The sequence below is a fragment of the Manis javanica genome, chromosome 3 (assembly GCF_040802235.1).
Source record: "Manis javanica isolate MJ-LG chromosome 3, MJ_LKY, whole genome shotgun sequence".
Lineage (NCBI taxonomy): Eukaryota > Metazoa > Chordata > Mammalia > Pholidota > Manidae > Manis > Manis javanica.
Window position 1 is genome coordinate 150,467,646 of NC_133158.1, and position 14,289 is coordinate 150,481,934.

A 14,289-nucleotide genomic window follows, 5' to 3' on the forward strand; every position below is an offset into this window, starting at 1 on the left:
ATTCTGTAATTATTTTTCCTATGCTATTCAATTTAAAAATTATAAATGTAGGGAGCATGTTACAAAGCCCCATGGTATTTTATATAACCAAATAAGTGTCAAGTATCTTGAAAATGTTATTCCTGGTGCAGTGATTCCACTTCAAGGATACAAACTAAGGCCAGAAAATAAATACAAATATTTGTGTACAAACAATGTTGAACTGTAGATTCAAATAAAAATTATATTTTATACATAAAACCTAGGAAGACAGAGCTGAGCTGAAAGAGGCTTAAGCTACATTAGTCAGAGTTCTCCACAGAAACAGATCCAATAGTTTGTGTGAGTATGTGTGTGTGTGTGTGTGTGTGTGCATGTGTGTGTGTGTATAGAAAGTGAAAGAGAAGTTTATTTTAAGGAATTAGTTCATGCAATTGTGGAGTCTGACATGTTCCCACATCTGCAGGGTAGGCCAGCAGACTGGACACCAAGGGAAGAACTGATACTGCAGTCCAAGGCCAAAGGCAGACTGCAGGCAGAGTTCCTTCTTGTTCAGAAGAGGTCAATCTCTTTCTATGAGGGCCTTCAACTGATTGCATGAGGCCCACCCGCATTATGAAGGGTTATCTGCTTTACTCAAAGTCTACTGATTTAAATGATAATCTCATCTAAAAAAACCTTTCAGAGCAACATCCTGATGTATTTGACTGAATATCTGGGTTCTCCAGCCTAGCCAAATTCACACAAAACAGACCATCACATTAACCCTTATGCAGGACTCTCAGAGAAGTGAACTTCCCACACTGTTGATGAATAGACCACTGGAATTTTTCCTTAGTGTTGGCATAAATCTTTTCCTGAAGTCTACAAAATGTCCTTGAAAGTCATATGTAGAGCTAGAAAATAGTATACAATACTTTTGTTCTTTTATTTTAATTTAAGTGATGGCATGCCTTATTCCAAAAACTTATAACTTATCTCTCAGGGATATAGATTATCACTTTGCATCCCAGGAGATCTTCATGCCATGGTGTCCATGTCCCAGACATCCAGTATCTGCTTGTTCAATCAAACTCAGCTTTGTTCTAAATGAAGTATCAGGAAGTTGTCATGTCAAATCACCTACCTTCTCTTACTTTCATTTTCCTTCCTATAAAATAACAGTTTACTAATAATTTCAAATAGCATGTAAGTAGTAGCTATGCTAAGTATGTAGAAGTTTAGCAGAGAGAAATGTCAAGGAAAGCTCTTCATGAAGAAGGTGAGACTTGAAATTTAAGTATGCTGCATATAGTCAGGGAGGAATATGGAGTAGTGCAATGAAGGAAAGTAGTGCATGAGGTGAAGGTGGAAATTTACAAGGCATACTCAGTGGATTGTGCAGGAAGCTGTTGAAAATGAAATGGGAGATGTGACTGAAGAAGTAAGTATGTGATGAACTTGAAGACAATGTAAATAGTTTGTACTATAAAGGGTTTGGGATGTTATTGATAATTTTTGAATTGGGTAGTAATATGATTAAAGTGGTATTTTACAGAGAGAAAAAGAACTATTTTTGCCATATTAATGTATCCTCTTTTAATTAATCAACTTGAAGTTTTCTTTCTGTTTCCAGTTCCTCTGACTGTTTTTGTAATTGCAGACAGAATAACCCAATTCCGTGTATAAACTATGTAATATTAAACTGAAAATCCATGCACTACAAAAATAAGTTAGAAGTAATTTTTTCATAAAAAGTACTTCAATGCACTTGTCACAACCAAAGCCTGTTATTACATTTTTACACCGGTACTTGTCAGAGAAAAAATTTAAACAGGAAAATGTGGGCTGTGGAGAACCCCATTAAAATGAACTATAAATTAAAGTTGAAGGGAAGAGCAAGTTGAAAAATTAAGAAAGAAGACATACAGGCTGTACTCAGATGTCACATTAAATCTTCCAAGGAGGACTAAAGATTGGTGGCTTGAAAATTATTTCAAGCAGTAAAAAAATTGACTGTTTTCAACATATCTGATGGTGTGGCTGGTATTTGGAAAAGAAAAGAGTGTGTGGCAATAGCAGAAGTTGCTTTGGGGCCTGAGTCCCATCCCTGCTACTATCTGGCTTGGTGATGAGCATATATCCTTATCTCTAGGCCTTAGTTTCTTCATAACTGTATAGTAGAATTAATATGCCTAGCATATTGGGTAAAAGTGCCTAGCACATTGCCCCACACATAATAGGGCTCCTTAAGGACACAGGTCACCATCTCCCACCTTCTTTGCTTTTGCCATCATTGCCTTAATTTATAAAGTGGTAAAAACATCATCACAATGATTCTGTGTTTCTGCACTTTGTTCCTTTTCATTGCTGAATAATATGCCATTGTATGGCAATACCACATTTGTTTTTCCATTCACCAACTATTTGACATTTGAGTTTCCACATTTTGATTACTATGAATAATGCTGCAGTGAATATTCATCTTTATGTAGACATATATTTTTCTTTCTCTTGGGTAGATAAGTATTATTTGAATTACTGACTCATATAATAAGTCTATGTTTGGTTTTTTAAGAAACGGGCAAACTGTTTTTCAAAGTGACTACATCATTTTACTTCACCACAAACAGTGTATCAGTGTCTCAATCTCTCTATATCTTTGTCCGTACTTGCTATTTTTGGTCCTTTTGATTACAGCCATCTTAGAGGGTGGGAAGTGATAATGATTTGCATTTCCCTAATAACTGATGTTGAGCATCTTTTTATGTTCTTATAACCTATTTTTATATATCCTTTGGAAAAATGTCTATTCAACAGCTTTTTCCACTTATTAGTTTATTATTTAGTTGTACTTGTGCTTTATGTATTCTGAATAACAGTCCCTTATGGGATATATGATTTTAAAAAATTTTTCTCCCACTCCACAGGTTGTCATTTCACTTTTTTGAATCATATTTTGAAGCACAAAAGTTTTTAATTTTAATTGAGTACAATTTATCTGTTCTTTGATTGCTTATGCTGTTAATGTTTTATCCAAGAAATTATTGCCTAACCCAAGATCATTAAGATTTACTCCTATGATTGCCTTTATTTATTATTATTTTTTAAATACTAAGTAATGTAGGAGCAAAGGCTTTTCAGAAATTTGAATAAGTTGGAAGTGAAATTATCTAAATGACATAAAAGAAAGAGAATGCAGAAATAGCCACTTAGTAATATGCACAGAGAAAAACTTTATCATCTACTCTGCTATGTTAAAGTATATAAAATACAAAACATTTCCTTTAAAATCACTTATAAGCAACCGGCTCAGAGCTCAGTAAGACTGAACCAAGAGGGCTGGAAAGAGAAGCTAACCAATAAGAATGCCAACTGAGAAGCAAGGACATATCTAACCCTTACTCAGTCTGGACAAAGTCAAACCAGAGAATACATGTAATAAGATGCTGAACCTGCAAGAGACATCCAGATCCACAGCCTCTTAGTCTTTGATGAGGAAGAACAGGTAACAGGAAATACGGGACAAATGTCTGTCAATGGAGAAAGCTGTTGAATTTCAAAGCATTGTATTATAAAAATAAGGGCCATTTTTGTAAGCAGTAAATTCTGAATTGTTTGCAGTTTAAAGGAACTTTAATCTAAAAACTTCCTTTTTATAGATGAGGCTGCTTAGAGAGACTAAAGATTAGAACCCAATCTGATGAGCTACCTATTACATTATTTCATATTCAAACTACGTAATCCAGTAGTATTCCAGGGTTTCTGGTATCATATACGTAAGTTTCATTCCTTTAATAATATCATAAGCTTTTCAGGTGAAGGATGTTTTCTTTCAGTGCTAGTATCTAAAAGAGTGTTTGGCTCAAAAAACATTGGTTGAGTGTAATGCTTTTAGCTATCTATAGAAAGCAGAATTATTTCTTTGGAACTAAATTTTCTATACCCAAAACCTCACTATTGTTAATAAAAAATTTATACAAACTAAAAAAATAAATAAACCTCACTATTGTTTTAGATTTTTCAGCATTGTTCTCTTTTATTCACTGTCAATTACTTATTTGTTGCTCTTTTTTATTTCAGTAATCACATAAAGAATTCTAAAACTAATTTGACATTTAAAATATTTTTAAATAGTGTAGATTGAACAGGAAGAAAGTTTTTTATCTTTGGAAAAACAAATCCTCAAACAAATATGCTAGTCAAAGGGAAACAAAAAATAATGTAGTAAAAGCATTAAATTAAACAACCACCATTTATGCAACTTTTCTTATGTCATTTGCACTGAAGATACAACTGTTAGGCAGAAGAATAGACATGAGGGGCTGGAGAGAGAATAAGGTCAGTAAAGCCCACTACCTGTCCTACCTGTCAACTAACTGCCACTTATCAGTCAATTTTATTACTTCTTACAAACATATCACCAAAATTAGAATTTAAGATTTGCTGATTATTTCACATCAGGAAGGTAAATCTATTTTTGCCTTTGACAAACTCCTTATACAGAAGCAGTCTGAAGATTAAAAATACCTTTACAAATAGATGACATCATTAAAACATGATTTTGATTTGATGAAAAGGCATATTAGAAGAATAAACAACTGCTACAGCACGTACATGCATTCCTGAAAATCTTGCAATATGCTACATTGCACTCAAACTTACAGAGCTTATGGGGAAAAATAGAATTAATACAGACCACTCAAAACCTATGCCACCTATGGCCCCAGCACTAACACCATCACCAACAAAAATCCATACTTAAAAACAATGTGCCAGTTTTTTGTAAATGTTAAAATCATAACAAATAAATACTGAAGTAATTGTAGGACTTTATTCTACAATACAGTGGAAGTAGACTGATGGCAAGAGGTTAAAGAAAGGCTTCTGAATTGGAGACATGCACAGCATCACAGATTGTGGTTGGATAAACAGATGCAGACTTTGCACACACTGGAGCAAAGATACAGATCAATGGGTTTGCATCATCATCTTGCCATGGTTTCTTTTGCACATGACCAACCTCAAGAGAAGGGATGGATGGATGGACACCACGCACAGCACTGCATTCTCCTGTGGGTTGCTGATTTCAGCTTTGTATGTAATACTTCACATTGTGCTGCTGTTACTGGCAACACCAAACAGTAAAATGCTGGGGGAACATCACAGGAAAACTTTCTGGTCTTACGAGTTATATTGACATCATCTCCCTCTGTACCAGTCCCATTTGAATGTTATGCACATTACAGAGCCTGTGCTGTAGCAGGAAAAAAGTGTATTTGGAATGGATTAAAATGAATGGGTAGCTTTACCACCAGAAATATTTCTTAATTTAGGTTCCCTTCTCCTTTTCCATTAAACACACTTAAAAGTTGAAATGCATATTTTATTCAAAGCGAAGTACTAAATCAAGTCCAATTACAGCTAGAAGCCTGTGGGTCATTGCACAGAGTCCTGCTTTCAGTCCCAAGCCAGAGTGTCCTAGAGGTTATTCAATTTCAGCATGAGTGCATAGTTCCTTCTTTCATCCCCATCGACATTAATAAAAATTAAAAATAACATGGCGTGACTATTAAAGCCTTTCATTCCTGATAGCCATATTTAAGGACTGAGGGATTAGCTAAAATCCAATGTCATGTAAAAGAACAGAACAAAATAGATAGAATATGGCACTTTCCCTAATCACTTTCAGGAGAAAGGTTTTTCTTTGTTCAATTTACAAGAAATTTCTGCTGCTTAAAACCTACTTTACACAGTCCAAGTCGATGTTACTCTCAAAGATGTTATTTGCATAGCCAGTTAACTTTCTACAAAGAACCAGGCCTGGAGAACTTGAGTTGTTCTCTGTAGTGCTGCTCTAATTTGGTCCTAATCAGGAGTTGGGCCCTTCTGGTAGCTCTGTTCCTCATATTGCTGAAGGCTTGATTTACTCATCCCAGTAAAAGTCCCTGCTTGTTCACCTCCTTCTCTGAACAAAGACTGATTTTCATAAGAAAAGAGTTGGTGAATGTTTTCCCTTAGGCATTAAGACTAGCTTTCCCCAGAGAAGTGGGCTGTTGCATGACTTTTTGTCATCTTTCATCACAGAAATGTTTTCAAAAGGCTGCTGAAACTATGATAGTCAAGTTGGTTTCCACTTTCCTGAAGAGGGTGATGGAAATGAATTTTAACAATTTTAGCAACAAATGTTCACTGGCACGTGAGTCCAGATTTATAACAATTAGAGAAATGCACATTTTGATATAACAGTCTGGGCATAGTCCTCCTGCTTTGGAGTACTAGGAGCTGAGTCCTCAGTGTTGTTTTGGTTTCCCTGTTACAGCTGATAACATCAAACATTTAAAACAGAGCTGCCTGCAGCTCCAGGCAGCTTCAGGTTGAGCGATGTTATCGGAGGTTAACAAGAGGAACAGAGAACTCCAGGGTCTGGACTTGGTCTTGGCTTGTAAAATGTCTTTCAGTTCTACCTCTAGTATGTTTATGTGGAATGTAGCTTGGTATTAGTATGTTACTAAACACTAGGAATTTTTTTGAAAGAAACTAAAGAATTTTGAAACATTGAAGAGATGGTGATAAAATGGACACTTGTACATATATATTAGCAACAAATTTGGGGCATTCTGGACAACTCTTAAGGACCTGTTTACAAGCATTTTCAATGTGAGGGAATTTTTCACCCCTCCTAATAAAGCCATGTCTCATGACTTATGAATCATTTTCTACAGCCTCACTGCACAAAACGGGTTAATCCGAGAGTACAGGGCAGCTGACTTGAGGGAGTTAAGGAGACTGGGAGCTTTCTCCGAAGTGCCTGGATTTTTGGGGTCTGTACCTGGGAGCCTTGGGAAATGCAGATGACCTAGGAGAAAATGAGAACATGCATCCTATGGCTCTAAACCCATTGCCAGAGTTCCTGCTACCATCCCTGTTCCCAGCAAGGGACCTGACAGTTTGCATCAGGACCAACAGAAGACAGCTAGCTGCCAGGGGGTTGGCTGTGAGGCAGCCTCACAGAGAAAATGCTAAAAAATAAACTTTGAGTAATCTTTCTTAAAATATAACTTTCTAGAACACACAGGCTTTCCCAGAGAAAAATGGTTAACAAGTTAGTGTTCAAATATATTAATTCAAGAGCAGTGTCAAGGTATTTAAGTTTATATAGTATTTGCATCTAATGGAGTACCAGGAAGAATAATAATGGGGAAAGCAGGAAATGATGGAAATCACCTTCCCCTGATGTAGTTCTGACCTAGAGCAGAGTTTAGCCCAAGTGGTTATCATGTACACCCACTGGATCTCTGATAGGATTTCCTGCATTTGTTTCATTTTTATTCCTTTTCCTTTAGGTTTAAAAAAAATGGATGATTAAAATTGTATTATTATAATTCAAAATATTGGGGTGAAAATAAAAGTTTGAAAATAATATTTCTCAATATTGATGAACATATAAATATGTGGAATATATATACAATGGATTATTACTCAGCAATAAACAATGGATTATTACTCAGCAATAAAAAAGAATGAAATCTTGCTATTTGTGACAACATGAATGGACCTAGAGGGTATCATGCCAAATGAAATATCAAAGAAAGACAAATAATGTATGACTTCAGTTACATATGGAATCCAAAAAACAAAACAGATGAGTAAACAAGCAAAAAATAGAAACACACTCAAATACAGAGAATAAACTGGTAGTTACCAGAGGGAGGAGGAAGAAGGAATGAGGGAAGTAAGTGAAAGGGATGAAGAAGTACAGACTTCCAATTAGAAAACAAATTAGTCACAGGGATGAAAAGTACAGCATAGAGAATGTCATCAATAATATGTCCATAACTTTGCATGGTTACAGATGGTAACTTCACTTACTGTGGTTATCATTTCATTATGTATATAATTATTCAATCACTGTTGTGCATCTGAAACTAATACATTGTATGTCAACTATATTTCAATAAAAAAAAATGTTCAAGTTAACTTTTTTGGATTTGGCCAGTTTACTTTTGACAAAGTGCATAGAAAATTCATCTGTAAAATGACCAAAGGCATTATAATATCCCAAATCCCTGAAGTCTGCCTTGGCTCTTGTAGCAAGGTACATTAGCTGACTAAGAGTATTTCCAGAGAGAAAAAGAGAAAGGAAAATGCTGAGCCTGACACACAGAGAAGAGCTTAATAGACCTGTGTACATGCATTAGCTTTATGCTCATGATGGATTCGCAGAGCGCCACTGCCAATTTCTATCTCAGAGGGTCCGTTATTAACACTTCTGATCCCTCTAGCCTTTTCTCCCCTTGAATTAATTACCTTAAAAGCTGTTCAAGTAGATGCTTTAACTTAACATTTTCTCAAGGTTGAGAAAATTCATCAGGTTCAAGACAAATTAGTTTGCAATCTCATTTTCTTGGCTGATTTCAGCAAATACTAAGTTCAGGATTTTGTTTTATTTATTGAGTCTATATCTCTATTAACATACAAAATCAGCTATTGCTGAGTTCTTAAAAGACTGAGAGGAAAATAAAGAAAAACAAAGTCCTTCCCTGGTCCTTAATTAACAACAAATTTCTTTCCAAAATTTTAACGTTTAAAAAATACTTTTTTAAACAAACAAGTTAGATAATATGTAGCTAAAATGTATCAAACACACAAAAGTGGAATAATTGGTAATAAATTAATTTAGTTATCAAAATTGCTTCCCCTATCTCATTTCCTACCATCTATTATCCTGAGAATAGAGACCATTTTTTTAAATCAGAAATTGATAGTTTTCTATTACCATTGATCAAGTCCAGAAACAATGATCTCCAAATCCAAACATTCATTGAGATTTGTGTGGTGGTTTCTCATTCCCTTTCATACTTCCAGAAAGATTCTGTAAAGACATCACTTACAAGAATCATTTAAACATTCTTTCTACTACACTGTTTCTTGGTGTGAGGTAGGTAACTTGCATCTCTTCTAAACAAAACATTGACAGACTAAAATGATATCAATAATCTAAAATGTAAAAAGAAATAATCAGAAACTTCTACAGACCACTATTTATGAGTTCTCTAGACACTAATGCTATTTCGGAAACAGCTGGAAGAAAAGTCTGTTTAAAATGGCTTCTGTTAGGATGAAAAATTAGTATTTAATAATTTATTCACTTTAACATTTTCAGCGTTGAGATACAGAGGGGATTTTTCACTGCTTTATCATCAGTGTCTCACCTTGCCCTTCAGATGAAATCTGAGCTGAGATGCTTCATCATGACCCCTGGTCCTCCTCTTATTAAAGCATTCATGACTTGGGTCTCTGACCAGCTCAGGACCCCAACCAGGCTCAGTTGTTTTCCACACAGCTAGACCACAGTCCTGCTCCTCCTTCTCCTTCCCTTTAGTCACTTCTGCTAGCACTGCCAGCTCCCTTCTGCACTTTGCCCTTTTCTCTACACTCCATCTACTTTACCTGCTGAATTCCAATGCTAATGCAAATCAATACCATAGGATTCTGAATCCTGCTGAAGAAACCACACCACCCTGCAGACAGTCACTGCTCCAGATGCCCAGTCACAGCTGGCTGCAGCCCTCTCTGGCCACCTACCGATATGTTCATAGTAAGTCTCTGGCATCGCTCACAATGGCAAGTCACAACCATCAACAAACTGTCCAGCTGTCCTTCACTTTTTTATGCCCCTACATCGTACAGCCTTTCTCAAGCTGCTCCCTTCTCTTCTATTTCACAGAAAAATTGAAGATTACCAGATATTTGCCCTTCTAATCTCCAAGGCTTATACATCTGCTCCTTTAGATGGACTTTTCTACTTGTCCCCTGTCCTGTGCCTTCAATTTCTTCCTTCTGTATCCCCACATTCTAACTGCCTTCGGCGGACAATTATCTGGTTTCTGCCCCCACTCTGCTAATAGGTCTTGGTGAGGTTTGGCCATGATCACCTCATATTGCTCCACACACTGGTTTTAATTACATTAGCTGATACCCTTTTACTATTTGACACAGTTGATCATCCCATGCTTCTTAGATTCTCCCTCTCTCCTCTTTATGACCACATACTTTATGGTTCTCCTTTGTATTTCAGACATTTCCATTTCACTCTTCTTCCCTGATCCTATTTTTTATTCATCTCCTAAATTCTTGTGATCTTGGAGGGAGTTAAAGTGGTAAAACCAGGATTCAGAGGCAGACAGTAGAACTCCAGAGCTCAGCAATACAGACTCTGTATTGCATAATAGCTAAACCTACTGGATTCAGAATTAAGCAAAAAAAGTTCAAATCTCAGCTCCTCTACTTACTAAATGGATGCTTTGGGGGCAATTTAGTTAGCTTCTTTGGTAACTGATTTTTCTCATGTAAAGAACATAGGTAATAATACTTTCCAGATGGAGTTGGTGGGAGGAATATTTTGGTAATAAATTCCAAGTGCCTGTAGATAATAGCTTTTCAATAAATGACATCTATTATTATTTTATTGGTTTTATGTTTCCTCAAATATTTATATTTGTTTTTAAAATCAAGCATTAGATAAAACAGAAAGATAGGGAATAATTTAAGGCATCTTTCTTGCTATAATCCAATTGAAGCAGTTTAACAGTTACCTGAGCTATTTACCTTTAGCTTAATTCTCCATTAAGTTTAAGAGGTTTCCATTCTTTTGAGGGGCACACTGACCTGAATACATCACCAGCACTGTTAGCCAGAGCTCCTCACTGTCTCTTTCATCTTAACCTAGACTCCTTATAGACCAGTGATCCCGTTTACAACTTCCAAAACCTATCAATACATCATCTCATTATATTTAGGACTACCTTTGAACACAAAAGACAGAGAAATTTAATAAGAATCAGTTAAGCAAGTCAGAACACTTCAATTCTATGGAGAGTTTCTCTACCTATAGGATTGTAATTCAAAAAAGAATGAGTCTATAAAACGTTTCAAGTTCTTGATAAAGGATAATTTTTTTAAAAGGGTTAAAACCATGATTCTCATATATATATAAAGCAAACATGTGTTAAATATTTTATTTAACTCATTAATGAATGAAGGAACCAATAAGATGTTACAATCTAGTCATTTAGAACATATGTATAGAGGTCCCCAAGAAAGTGGAAATGAATGTACAGATAGGTATGAAACTGTCAATATCCATCTGGAAATAGTTAAGTTCTGCCACACACAATACATCTGTATTTCTATGGATAAAATTTGCATGTGTGTTATTATTAGAGTTGTAAAAGCACAAAGACAATGAAAGAGAGAAACACCCCTAATAAAACATGCAGTGATATTTTGCCCATTTCAAAGTTTTTCAGATTTTTTTTTCTTACAGTTTCTCTCTTTAAAGCCAGGAAGGATCACAAATATACATCTTGCTGTATCCTGATACTATTCATAGACAGAAAAGTTCTCAACCAACAAGACAGATTTAGCATGTGTTAGGAGATTCCAAAAAACTATTAGTCTGAGTAGATTAGAGACTTCCCAAATTCTACTCCTAGAACCAGTGCTTTGAACACTATGTGTCTCCATTACCTTATCTATAAAATGGCATTTAGATTTGTTCTATCCTAATTTTAGAGTAAATGGCAGAAATTACAGAAGCAGGAAAAATAAGATTCATCACTTTGGGATGTAATAGGAGAGCATAGAGCCTTTCTGACTCTCGTTCCCTCCTCATTCTTCCTCTCTTCGTCACCCTTCAGGGTCACATTTTCAAGCCTGTTACAGGACGTCATAGGAAAGGAGAGGGGTGGGTGTTGGCGCAAAGTACACCAAGCTCATAGAGAATCATCAAGGCATTTCCATAACAATCTCACAAAGGAATCATTGTCAGAACTCCCTGTGCTTTGACCCTGATGCTGAACATTCAGTCAGGGCACATGCCCCACAGTTCATCCAGCTGGAGCTCCATGAGAGCAAGGATAGTGATGTCAGTCTTGGCACTCTGTTTAAGGGCAACAAAGCCTGCGCCTGGTGAATTACATGAAGATGGATCACAGCCCACAGCTCTGTGTTTACAAAGACTTCAGCAATAAAGACACGTACCTTTTCGTAAAAGGAAACCACAGCCACTTCAATCATCATGAGAAAAGAAGAATCAATTATTTTCCTTAAAAATCATGGGTGATTTAGAAAATATAATAAATATAACATGAGACACTCTCTCCCTTTGGTAGTTAGTCGATATCATAACAGCATATGGAAATGCCGTTTTGCCTTTGTTTTCCATAAACTATAGCCTTTTGTCACTTTTAGCCATAGTTATAAACAATTATAATGTCAGCCTTCAGAAAATTTTACAACCTTCATTCCAATAATAATGTAGAAAAAAACAAGGATTTACGCTCTAGAAATAATTCGGGTTAGGCTCTCTTCAGCTTCCCAGAGCGCTGCTGGCACTTCTGAAGAGATTCCACTCTCTCAAGGCACAAAGTTGATACCTGGTTTCAGCACCCCTAGATAACAACAGCAAGTGATTGAGCAGAAGTGTTTTCATTCCCTTTATAAATGACCTTCAGTTCTAATCTGCTCCTTCAAAGAAATAACTAGTCACTGTTTCTTTTACAATTGTACCCATTAGGCACGGCTTTTAAAAATAAAGTTAATATATTTAGGTGCATCATTGCAGAAAACTGTCAAGGTAAAACAGAGGGGAAGGACTTACCGTAGAGACCTCAACCTGATGGAGTTTAAGCTCATTTAATATCCGGTTCAAAAACAAAATTCAACCAAGTAAATCTGAAATCTAATTGCTTTACTAAGCAAGTAACGAATTAGGCAGCTTCCCATCCAGCAAGCAGAGAGATATTCCAAAGGGCTGCAGAAAGGGAGACGTTTTTAAAGGCAGGACAAGGAAGTCACAAACAGGAAAAGGATTATTTTGGCTGAGGTCACCTTTGGGGACAGAAGGGTCTCATTAAGTGGAGTCCTTTGGCGGATGGAGAGGACACATGTGACAGATTATCTAATTAATGCTGACCAGAAAATCCCTGACCAACTGTACATATCTGGGGAAGGTTGAAGCTGCAGTTAGATTAGGCATTAAGCCCCAGTTTGGTGACTTGGCCTAGCTGGAGTGACCCCATGTTAGGCTTGTGCTTTGCTTTTTAACAATCTTAAGCCAGTCTTTCCTCTTTTCATGAAAAGAAAGACAAAATCCTATTATTCCCATATTGCCTTTCAAACTATTTCTTTAAAGGACAATTGTGTATTTAATTGAAAACAAAGTTAGAAACACTTGTGACTATATTGTTTCCCTAAGCACACATATTCACAAAGCCTCAGAGAAAAAGAGACTTGCATATTACTATTGAATTTCTACAGAGAGAAACAAAAGGTTGGGAAAGAGAGCTCTTTGGAGAATGAAAGTGGAAGTGTTTAATGATTAAAAGCACTATAGAACCGACTAACTCAAAACCTCCAGTCAGTTTCAGTTCTATAAAACAAAAACAATTTTGCGGTTTTTCTAATTCTTGCCTTTCAATAGATAACATATGATGAGCATTTAACACATGACACCCACTGAGCTAAGTCTTTTACATGCATGAACTATTTCTAACCGTTAACAACAATTTATGAGGCAAGTACTATGTTATCAATCTCTTACCCTGGATAAGGAAATTAAGGATTTGAGTAGTTAAAACTTGCCCAAAGTCACATAGCCATAGAGACCCAAGGCAAGCATTATCTTTTCTTTGTTCTGCTACAATGAGTGGCTTAAAAATGCAGTAGTTACAGTATTGAGATTCTGGGACACAAGTAACTATGCCTGGAAATGCTTCTTAGGCTCTTTAGCAATGTTTCCAAATTCTTTGCATTTTTTCTTAGGGTTCCAACATGCACCATACCTTAATTTCTTTGTCTTCATTAGAGTTTTATTCTCATTCTCTTTAGCTCAAATATTGCCTGCAAAGGTCCTTTTCCAGGTCCTCCTGTGTCCTTTCTGTATTCCTCTGACTACACTAAATGTTCAAGTAATACTGTCCTTTTATCCTTTACTTTTTCTTATCTTTTTTGCCCTTTAAGGACATGAAATCCTTTAGACATCCTTTTGGTCTGGTTCAACAGGAATTGAGGTATGACACAAAAAATGGGTTCCCTTTTCAAGCCTTTAACTGAAGATTTTCTTCCTAATCCCCCCCTCCCCCCAACACACACACACACTCTCACTCTCCTCTGGCTTAGCACAGTGCTTTTCTTTTCATTCTCCTTCTCATATTTCTGGATGTTTAACACAGTTTCTGGAGTAAAGTCCCAGTGATCACAGCCCTGGACACTTGTCAGATAATGCCAATCAAATATTTGATCCTGAATTGAAGTCCACTCCCACTT

At 36.2% G+C, this 14,289-nt stretch overlaps 1 long non-coding RNA gene across 1 annotated transcript in view; it reads right to left on the reverse strand.

Annotated features, from left to right (window-relative positions):
- Nucleotides 1-12,749, reverse strand: part of LOC140848209 (uncharacterized) — a 65,423-nt gene extending 52,674 nt beyond the window's left edge. The window contains exon 1 of the long non-coding RNA XR_012128774.1: nt 12,623-12,749. This is a non-coding gene — a long non-coding RNA (uncharacterized lncRNA). The remainder of the gene's footprint in view (nt 1-12,622) is intronic.
- Nucleotides 12,750-14,289: the final 1,540 nt, after the last annotated feature.